The following is a 10,075-nucleotide window of genomic DNA, read 5'->3' as shown; positions in this document are numbered from 1 at the left end:
GATTAGCACGCTTGGCTACGTATGGTGTGAAAGAAGTGCAACATACATGCATAAGACTGAGAGATGGAGGTGGCATAGAGATAACGTTTTCCAGCAGTGGATAGAAAGTTGCCGAGTGATAATGTAATAAAGATTTCGGCTAGCATTCTGGCACCTCCCAAACGTGCACACAGAGTTGCCAAACCTCAATGTCTTGACGCTTCGTACAATACAGAGAGCAGTGTAAATGACACGACAGAATGTTGCAGGCGTATTTTCAAGTATAGCGTTTCAATTGCTGTGGTTGACATTACTGGCATTCGCAGTTTACTTTGGCCGCGGATTTAGCGCTCGCATCAATATCCACATTTAAAGGGGTGAATTTCGTTTCGCTTCAAAATGCAGGATCACCCCGGGCATTGCAAATCAACAGCCCATACTAAGTTTTTGCAAAAAATGTTCCCCCGGCCTTATAATTACCGTCCGCAGTATAATTGCGTCACGGCGCAAATTAACCACCTGCTTCCATGTACGTCACGTACCTTGTAAAACATGAGCGCTTTTGTTAAGGGACTGCGTGCAATCTAATGCGGAGCTGTCGTGTCGGATAATAATTATAATTGGTGATAACGCAGAAGTCGTGATTTACGTATGAAATAAATAAATTAACGCTGTAAGAATAAGAGTCAGTGTTGTTGGTAATTGTACTATACGGGGCATATGTGTATAATCGTTTATATATCCATCATTATTATTGTGTATGAACAATGTCATCACAATAATAGGATTTCCCTCATGCGTAAAGTTTCGAGCTCGCGCTCTGTAGCTCTGGGTGTGTTTTCAGGTTGTGGTCAGTTCCTGACAAAGCTCCCGGCACGAAATGTCGAATCTAATGCCCTGCAACCTGAATACACATTGCAGTTTATCGAATTTGTCTGTGAAATCTTAATTTTAAAATTACAATCTGCCGACCACCTACACTTCAATGTATTAAAATAAAAAAATATGGCCTTTTTACTTGCACGACCTGCCATATAAACATTATCACAGTACTGTATGTGACAATGTCTGCCATGTGACATGAAACAAAATGACCACCACGGTTCATCTTTTAACACGATAAGAAGTGAAATAACTGCCCCCCCCCACCACCAATAATCGACGGGCGTACCTCTGGTTTAACTAACGTGTATACACGTGCAATGTATTCCATGAAAAAAAAGTGCCGGAATGACTGCCACCTTTTTCACAATGATGCTTTTTATTCTATTTTTCTCCTTTGCTCCGCCAGGCGCTTTGCATTCACCTGCGCGGTCTCTCTTCGCCCGCGAAAACCCGCAGTCTGTGTCGGGCGTGACCAATTCCCAAACACCCGCGGCCCTCTCGTCACTGACCGTGCGATCGATTTATTTTCTTTTTTTCTTTACTCTTTGGCAAACGGCTTTTTCTCGCGAGCATACCGGGCGTGCAGCGTTGCGCGTATCCTGCAACGCACACCGTTGCCTTGTGGGCGCGTTCCCGAGGTAGGAGAGGCTCACGCTCGTGCGGCTTCTGGTCCTTCTCTAGCAAAGGCGGCGTGCGTATATTGACAGCGGACTCCTCCGTTAATGCTTGCCCGACGTCCCCACCGCCCGGTGACTTTCATGTGCCGTGTAACCTGCCATTCCTCCCCCCCCACCGCACTGTTGCCAATATAATACGCCGAAATGGAAGATCCCCAATAAAATGACTTGAGACTGTTTGCAAATGTACGTGCAGCTGTAAAGCAGTGGTCGGTGAAATGAATGTGTTTAAAATTTTCCGAGGTTTTGCGCTGTGTCGTAGCTACGGTGAAGTCGTAATACGACAGCTTGAATTGAAGGGATCTTGCTTGAGAGTATTGTGAAAGAAAATATATTTTAAGTGTGGAAAGTAAGAATTTACATTATGCTTATTTGGGTTTTTTAGATAACAGCACAGAAACAAGGGAAATGTATCCATTTTACACGCTCAATTTGAATCAACCACTTAAGACGAAAACGAATCGAAATGATGTGTTTCTCAACATCGCCAATGTTGACCCACCTCGTTAAGCAGCTCTATTATGTGTTTAACATTGTGATTAAAAATAATTATTAAAGTAGCATTTAATTGAATGTAAATAGGGTGAATTTCTACTTATAGAAAATAATGGGGATTTGATGTGTGTGGCTATTGCACCTCTATATCAAGCTGATGCCTCCCGATTGTTGGAAACACTTACACAGTTGCTGCCCTGGGCCAAACCCTTTCAATCCGGTGTGTTTATCTGTGCGAGTGTGCTTTGGTGTGTGGTGGTTGTCATTGGCAATGCATTCAATGCTCTGATGCGTACTGTGCAATAATTTTGTTAAAATATCAGCCATTGCCAGTTTTTGGAAGTTTCGTGTTACAGGGACACACATTTTATAAACTCATTATGACGCGTGTGTTGTAATACACACTTATGTATTGCCTGGCTACCTGAGTTGAATTCCTGGCCATGGGTGACATCAGCAGCGAGGTGATATCTAATACACCAATCGCTGGGGCCTGTTTATTTCTCCATCCCGCACTGACCAGCACGGTAAAGCATGGTTATTTAATTCCTATGCCCTGCACGGTGTGGGGAGGCCTCCTCCTGCAGCAGTGGATGGAATGACAAACAGGGGACTATACTTGTGCATTTTTGGTGTTTTACGCCAGTTTCTCTTCTTCCACCACCAGCTCGCGTTCTGGCTGCATCTCGCTTACGTCGCAGCTCGGGGTGTTCGTGGGTGAGGGAGGCTCGATCCGTCAGCTGCGAGGGGGCGGGGCGACGACGACGTTCATCGCCCGACCATGGACTCTGCTCGGGAATCGAGTGAATCGCCCGTGAGTGTGAAGCACCTCTCTCTCTCTCCCATTCACGTCTCTCCGGCTCGTCACTGCGTTGTAAAACTCTCACCGCGTTCGGGGGAAGCGGGGGGGGGGGTGACCCAAAGGGAAACATTGAGTAGGATGCCGCGTTTAAAGTTATTTAGGATGATGGGTGACCACCGTGTGGATATAAAACACGGGCATGGACAGGCGTTGTGGGTGTTTGAGGGCAGATCGGCAAAATTCAACGCTATTCTTGTGCATTCCCCCCGCTTCACTCATCGGCATTGACCAGCGAGGTGAAGTATATTCAAGTATTCCTCATAGCCCGCAAGGTGTGGAGAAGCCCTCATCCAGCAGGGTATTTACATATCGGGTATGCTAATATTGTGATTCAATTGGTGATGTTTAAAAAAATAAATGGAATGAACCCAGGTTGAAGGGCCAGTTAGCATTTGATGTGATGTGTCTACGGTTGCTCACCTTGTAATCCAGCACTTCTGAGGCGTGGTGTAGTGGATCGCACAGATCTGTCGAGTTTTCCAAACCTGTTGGGCAGCGAGGTGACCATGAAATGGCAGTGCAGCCAAGCGAGTGGATTTCGGATATCCATCTGTGTGGAGCTTTACGTTGGGTTTTCTCCGTTGACTCTTGTTGCCTCCCACATGCTTGAATGCTCATCAATGGAATTGGCCAAACATCCCAAGGCAGGGGACCTCCTTGGAAAAAAAATAACTCGAGGCTTTCCTGCATTGCCAATGTGCATTGATATCATTACCAATACGTGCCAGTTTTTGTCTTGCGGCTGTTTTGTCCCCAGAGTGTGTTGTGACGGCTCGGCACGCAGGCACTTGCTTGTCGTCGTATCTTCCATACCACGCACCATTGTCCACTGAGCTGTTGTTATGATTGAAACTATTTTTTAAAAATTCTCTGGTCCAATTACTTGCATGGTCCTTCTTGGGAAAAATCGCCACGGTGATGTGTTTTATTTGCTCAATGCAGCACGTACTTTTCATGGCCGATCTGTATTAGTTCGCACCTCCGATTAGCACGTTTTGGCTACGTACGGTGCGAAAAAAGTTCAACAAACAGTACAGCCAACTGTTGACTTCTAGCCGTGACCGGGATTCGAACTCCACAACAATGTTTATACAGTAAATATATTTACATGATTTATGCATTAATAGTGGAGTTTAAAATAAGAATTGCCATTTTGTGAATTTTATTTTTTCCATACACGCAGCACGGTAGGATAACTTGGGTGACCCTGACCCTGAGTGTGGATGGGTGTGTGGGGAGTGGTCGTGTAGTGGTTAGCGCGCTGCGCTAAGAACCTGGTGACCGAGGTTCGATTCCCGCTCGCCACCAGTGACGATTATCTCAACCAGTCCTGGGCCTCCCCTAGTTCGACTCAGTACCTTGTATGGTGTGCAAACATCACTACTGGGGAGACAAAGGCGGCCAGGAGTGGTGTTGGCCTCCCACCCCCTCGTGTGCCGTTCCGGCCTTTATAGGTGCTCACTAACAGCACTTGCCCCAACAGTCTGTTCAGGCTATACGGGGGGGATTTTTGTCTTTGTTTTGTGGATGGGTGTGGAGAGCGGTGGAATACTGGCGAAAGAAGTGCAACATACAGACATTAGTTGGTGTTAATAGCACAGGTTGGCGATAGCACAGGTAATAACTCTGGAGCACCAGCTATCACGTGGACGCTCTTCCAGTGGCTGTTTGAGGTTGTGATCGTCAAACCAGGGCCGCAGCCGCTTCCTCCTTCATGGCACTGCTACGTTCGTGGCTCTGCTGCGTTGCACACGTGAAGCAAAAGTCCAGCGTGCCCCTTCAAGTTTGGCTCACGAGCGTAATCCTTACGCTGCGTTCAGTTTGCCTATTTATAACCCGAGCAGAGAAAATGCTCCTCACTTTTTTTTAAGCCTGGCTTAAGTAAAGGATGCCCCCCCTGCCAGCCCCCCCTCGTTTACCTGTAAAAGAAAAAAAACTCACTTTATTTGCACAAATTACACAACCCATCCCTACCGGAAAACCGGGGCACGCTGATGCACAATCGACATAAGCGGCTTTGCAACTGATGCAACGCCCAACCTTCTATTTGTTCCACATGTTCTCTTATTTGTTCTTCGTTGCGCATTGATTTAACAAATGTAAATGCGTGGAACGGTACAATTTCACACCGTTCAAACAGCAGCTTCATAAAGTTTTAACATTTTCTGCGCAATATATTCTTTTTCACGAAAAAACGATGCCTTTTTCACGAGGCAGGCCGTCCGCCGGTTTGCTTGCGTAAGTCACTTGATAAATACTAATTGAGTGTCACTCATGATGTCAGATGCGTTCGCACACCAGCGACCGGCGGGAGGGGCTGTCGCAAGATCTCACCGGCGTAAATCGAGCGCCTGTTCACGCGTTGCACAACCTGCTCGGCTGGTCAAGCTGAAGTCGGTGACCCGAAAGTGGGAGGGGATCGTCCAAGATAAACAAGAGGGCCGCGGGGCCGCCGCCAAGCGAGACCCAAAAAAAAAAAACCCGCCGGGCCCCTGACGTCACTAAACGGTGCCTCCTCTGGGGGTGAGCTGTGTTGCGTTGAAGCCGCCCCCCCCTCCACCCCATCTTGCAGGTGCGCGTGAATTCACGCCTAAAGGCATTCTGGGGGGTTCTCGTATCTTGGCTCTCGTTGCGGCAAGACTACCGAGTCGGTGTGCGCCCTTGCCAAAGCAAATTTCGATCCGACCTCATTTGCATTTGGCTCCCGAGCGAGAAATATTTTTTAAGGCTTTCAACCGGTTTGAACTAAAATACGGTCAGGTAGCAGACGGGGCTTGGAGAAGTGGCGTTTTTTTTTCAAGTGACGCGGATCTCATTTTTCGGCAGTTTTGAATTCTTGTTTAAACAAACGAGGGTTTACTCTTGCCTGGTCCGGGGGCTCTTACCGAAGAAAGCACCATTGCAATGCCGGGGAGCCTCAATCATGTGGGTGGAAAATAAGGGCTCCTTATGTTCTGCGTTTTAACCTGAATACTATTCATTAGCATTCGGGTGGTATACTGCATATTAATTTAATATGTTGTACAGTAGAACTTGAATGAAAATAATTACTTGTCACTTTAGCTTAAGCGAAACATGAAAATAAAATAATACTACATTCTATATATATAGAGCTCAACATTTCACTTTGGCAGATGTTGAGCTGATTTCCCCCCCCCCCCCCCGATCCCTGCTGATGTGACTTTTTACATGCTCATTAATTTCCATTCGCGTAAACGTACACAGGTAGCGCACCTCGTACGTACATTCACTCGCTCTTGGAGAATAAAGCACTGGCCTGTGCATATTTTTAATATCCTGTTCTAGAAAACTTACCGACCGCTCCTCGTGCACTCAAAAGAGTTGAGATGCGAGTTGACCACTGGCAGCTGTCAAATGTCCAGCTCTCAAAACGACATCCGCTTCGGTTCGGTAGCAGGAATTTCAAAATGCGCTCGTACCCGCGTAGGGGCTTATCTGATGCAGGAGGCATACCGTTGCATCAAAGCCGCACGTCGTTTTGTGTCCAAACGGCGTGACCGACGGCCCATTGAAATGATTTAGGTTGATGCTGCTCTGGTCTGGGGGGGGGGGCTTGTAGAGTGCCGGGGGTTGGGGAGGGGGGGTGACATTTTAAACCCGCGCCCGTATTTGGATGTGAACCTCCGGCACCGTCGCTTTGAGGCCTACGGATTTTTTTTTGCTTTGCTCGAGCGGAGCCCCGATGTTGGCGTCGGAACGGTTCCAAGGGGTCCTCAAAACTGCGAGAGAGCGTGCGGCTCGCTCCGTCGCCGCAGCCGGAGCGAAGGCACTCGTCTTCGTGGCGACGCTCATCCTTCCCAGCGATGGTTCGGTAAAACGGGGTTCCGTTCTCCCAAGACAAAGAAAGTCACCCTGGGCGAGGTTTCCATGCAGGATATTTGTCTTTGCGAAAAAAAAAAGTGACCATAAACAATATCCTAATCCAAGTTCAATTCTGCGGATTCTCCTCCTGCCTTCCCCTCCCTCCCTTCCTCGCCCCAAACAGCCCTATTTATTAGAATAACGGGGGAGGGCTCATGAAAGAGAAGCCCAATTGAAACGGATGAACGCTGCTTGATTTGAAGCGCTTATTGTTTTATAGAAGGTGTCCTCTTTCGCCTGCTTTTATTCTCTCATCGGAGGTGGAGCTCATGGCCGTGTGACAAAGCTCGCTCGCTTGTACCTGCTTTGTGTTCACACGGCTCTGTGCTTGCCTGGAGCCGTGCTTGGCTGGCGTGTGTACGCATGAGAGAGGGAGCCCACCGGAGCGTTAGCGTTCGACACCATCTTTCCTCACCGGCGCCAGCTTCGAGCATTCGAGTAAACGCGCGCGCTGGGCCTCGCACATGCTATAAAGTGAGTATAAATATATACGCACGCACACGAGCACACACACACACGCGCGCATGTACGAGCACTGTACACCCGCCGTTTTGAGGGACGTGCACAGCTGCGTGCTGGCTCAAACATTTGGCTCGGGGTGGGGGGCACTGGTGGTCAGCAGAATCTGGCACCCGTACGAACGGCAGATGGGGGGGGGGTCATGCAAGGCCTGGCACTGCCGCGCGTGCGAAAGATAGAAGCCCCCCTCCCGTCTTCCCCCATGTAACGCTTTGTTTCCGCGTCCCCGGCCCTTGCAGAGCACCCGAGCGTCCCTCGCACCTTGGCGCTCCTTTGCCGCCGCGTTCCCCCCACGTCGCTTGTCCCCCCCCTCCTCCCTGCACGGTGCGCTGACGTTCATCATTTCTGCTTAAATTTATAATTTCCACCCCCCCCCCCCCGATCCGGCCGCTGGCCCCCACCCGGCGCTTTGTGAGCAGGTCAGTTTATTTGTCTTTGCGGCGGGTGGCCAGAGCCATTGTTCCACCCGGGCGGTCTGGTTTGTTGCTTTTGGCCGATATATTGCTTTCAAGGGCTCCCGGCAGCCAGTTTTGCAGCGCTCGCCCGCTCCACTCGAACACCTTTCCGCCCCCGCTCTCAGAAGAGGCTTTGTTCCGCGGCGCACTCCGTCCAGAGCCGGTAGCAATAAGCTGTTCCGCCACAATTTTTTTTTATTTTGGTGGGTGTTGCAAGTTCCTCCTCTCGCACGAGCTGAGCCATATTTTTATTGTGGCCGTAAAGCAGACACAGGCCATTAATTTAAAGCAACATGGGGATTTAATATACTCGTGTTCCTGCTAAGGTACTGCTACGGCTGTGCTCCCGTGTGTTAATTTGCCGGCAGCCGCCGTCATTGTTGAAGGAAAAGCCCGCTTGTGCTATCCCCTGGTTTGCCGAGATGTTGTGCAGCATTCTCGTTACGCTTTTCGCGGTTAAATTACAATCGGCTCGTGAGGTTAGATGCGTAATTGAGGCCGCGTTTATAGATGCCCACTGTAAAGTGTTTAAAGGGCAAGTGTGACTCTCCCATGAATTCTGTGCAGCAAGACGGATAATTTAGTGGTGGGAAAAAACGCGTTTGGATGCCCCGTTCGTTATGTCGGTTTACGAGCTTGGTGCCCGGACGTTTGCGAGTATTTTTATCTGAACTTGTGATGGCGTCTTGACTCTTGACTCTCCCCGTCCTTTTGTCCCCTGTGTGTTTCAAGACCGTTTTTAGAATTTGATTGTTCACTGGAACCTACGCGTCAGATAATTTCCTCACATTTGGCAAGTCCTTCCCCCCCGCCCCCTACTCCGCTCTAAACCTGGACGCGAGCACACACTCGGAGCGGGGTGCCGTCTCTCTGTCCCGTTGGTTGCTTTGCAAACGAACGCAGTGCCTCCCTCGGTGTCACGCAGTCCCGACTCGTCGTGGCGCATTGGGGCGGAACGCGGTCGCGTGTCTGGCCTCGACCCGTTTGGGTTGGAATCTGTCCCCCTCCTTCAATTGTGTTGGATCGCCTCTGCTTGACTGTCATCAGCACCGTGACTTCCCAGCGCTGATTTTGTTCGAAGCTCAAGACCCAATCCCCCCCCCCCCCATTACCTGCAGTAAATCCTTTATTCCATCCATAGGTACAGCGCTTGTATCCCAAACATCCACAATGCATTAACTCCAGCCTGACGGTGCCATTTTATTTAACTTGATTGATCAGCCTCTTGATTGCTTGTTTGCAATTATTTTTGCAGGGTGGTGTTTGTTTTTAAAATCTTGATTAGGCCTATTGCATTTAAACATGACCGCACATCCAAACAGTAAATTACCTGCACCGTCATTGCTCGTCCAAACATAAATGCTACACACCGGTGTGTGCCTGTGTTTGCCTGTGTTTTTAATAATAATGACCGCAGCAATAATTTGGATCACTGTGTGATTACACGGCTGCATGAGGGCCTCCTTATGCTGTGCCAGACATGGAACCGGTCGTTTGCCTGTGCTTCACCATGCTGGTCGGTGCTTGTTGGTGTAGGGTGAACCTGAACTGTCCAGAATCGGTTTGGACATCACTCCAGCCGTGGCGGGGAATCTAACTCACGCGGCCGGGTTCATAAGCGCAGCGTGCTAACCCCCCACCGCTAGCGTGTAAGCACGCACAGGTGATCGTTTGCACGTTGTGTGGCGTGCTGATGAAGCAAGAAAACATTTTTATTTCCTCCTCCAAATAAAACACCTCATGTTTATAAAGCTCCACTCTGTATATTTATTGCCTGAGCAAGTAGGCTATAAAACCATTAATTGAATGTATTAACAAGTTTGTTGTCGGAGGGAGGGGGGGCAAACCTGCACGTGTGCACTTGCACCGTTTGCCGGTTTTGGGCCCGAGGCGCAATTCTTTATTTTAGCAATTCGGGCCTGTGGTATCGCGACGAGGAACACCGTGCCGATGTCGCTGCTTGCCCCAGGTGTGATGTTTATCGTTCCCCCCACCATGTTGCCTAAATTAGAGGTGTTGAAGTGCCAATCGGTGACTACACATTGCAATACAATCCGCTGGCTGCGTTTGGTCATGGTGGTTGGGACGGTTGGTTTGCTGTGCGCCGCGTTGTTCGATTTTACCAACTCGTGGTTTTTTGTTTTGATTTTCTTGTTTCGGTATTTTTTTGTTTTGTCTGTTAAGACAGATAAAAAAATATTTCCTGTACAGCGACTTAAGATGATTTTAATACTTTATTTAGTTTGTTGTCCTTCCCCTGCAACCTCCTTTAGTACGGTTGGCTACGTACGGTGCAAAATAATTTCAACATACTGTAAAAA

The 10,075-nt window shown here is 48.8% G+C and overlaps 1 protein-coding gene across 1 annotated transcript in view; it reads left to right on the top strand.

Annotated features, from left to right (window-relative positions):
• Positions 1 to 7,235: 7,235 nt before the first annotated feature.
• LOC133349261 (eyes absent homolog 1-like) overlaps positions 7,236 to 10,075 on the top strand; it is a 132,210-nt gene continuing 129,370 nt past the window's right edge. Inside the window, exon 1 of the mRNA XM_061562612.1 lies at positions 7,236 to 7,254. The gene's annotated coding sequence lies outside the window, so the exon portion shown is untranslated. The remainder of the gene's footprint in view (positions 7,255 to 10,075) is intronic.

This window comes from Lethenteron reissneri, chromosome 29, assembly GCF_015708825.2.
Source record: "Lethenteron reissneri isolate LAM-NWPU_2019-01 chromosome 29, ASM1570882v1, whole genome shotgun sequence".
In the NCBI taxonomy this organism is placed as follows: Eukaryota; Metazoa; Chordata; class Hyperoartia; order Petromyzontiformes; family Petromyzontidae; genus Lethenteron; species Lethenteron reissneri.
Note: the sequence above shows the minus strand (reverse complement) of the source record. Positions and strands in the feature narration are given on the sequence as shown.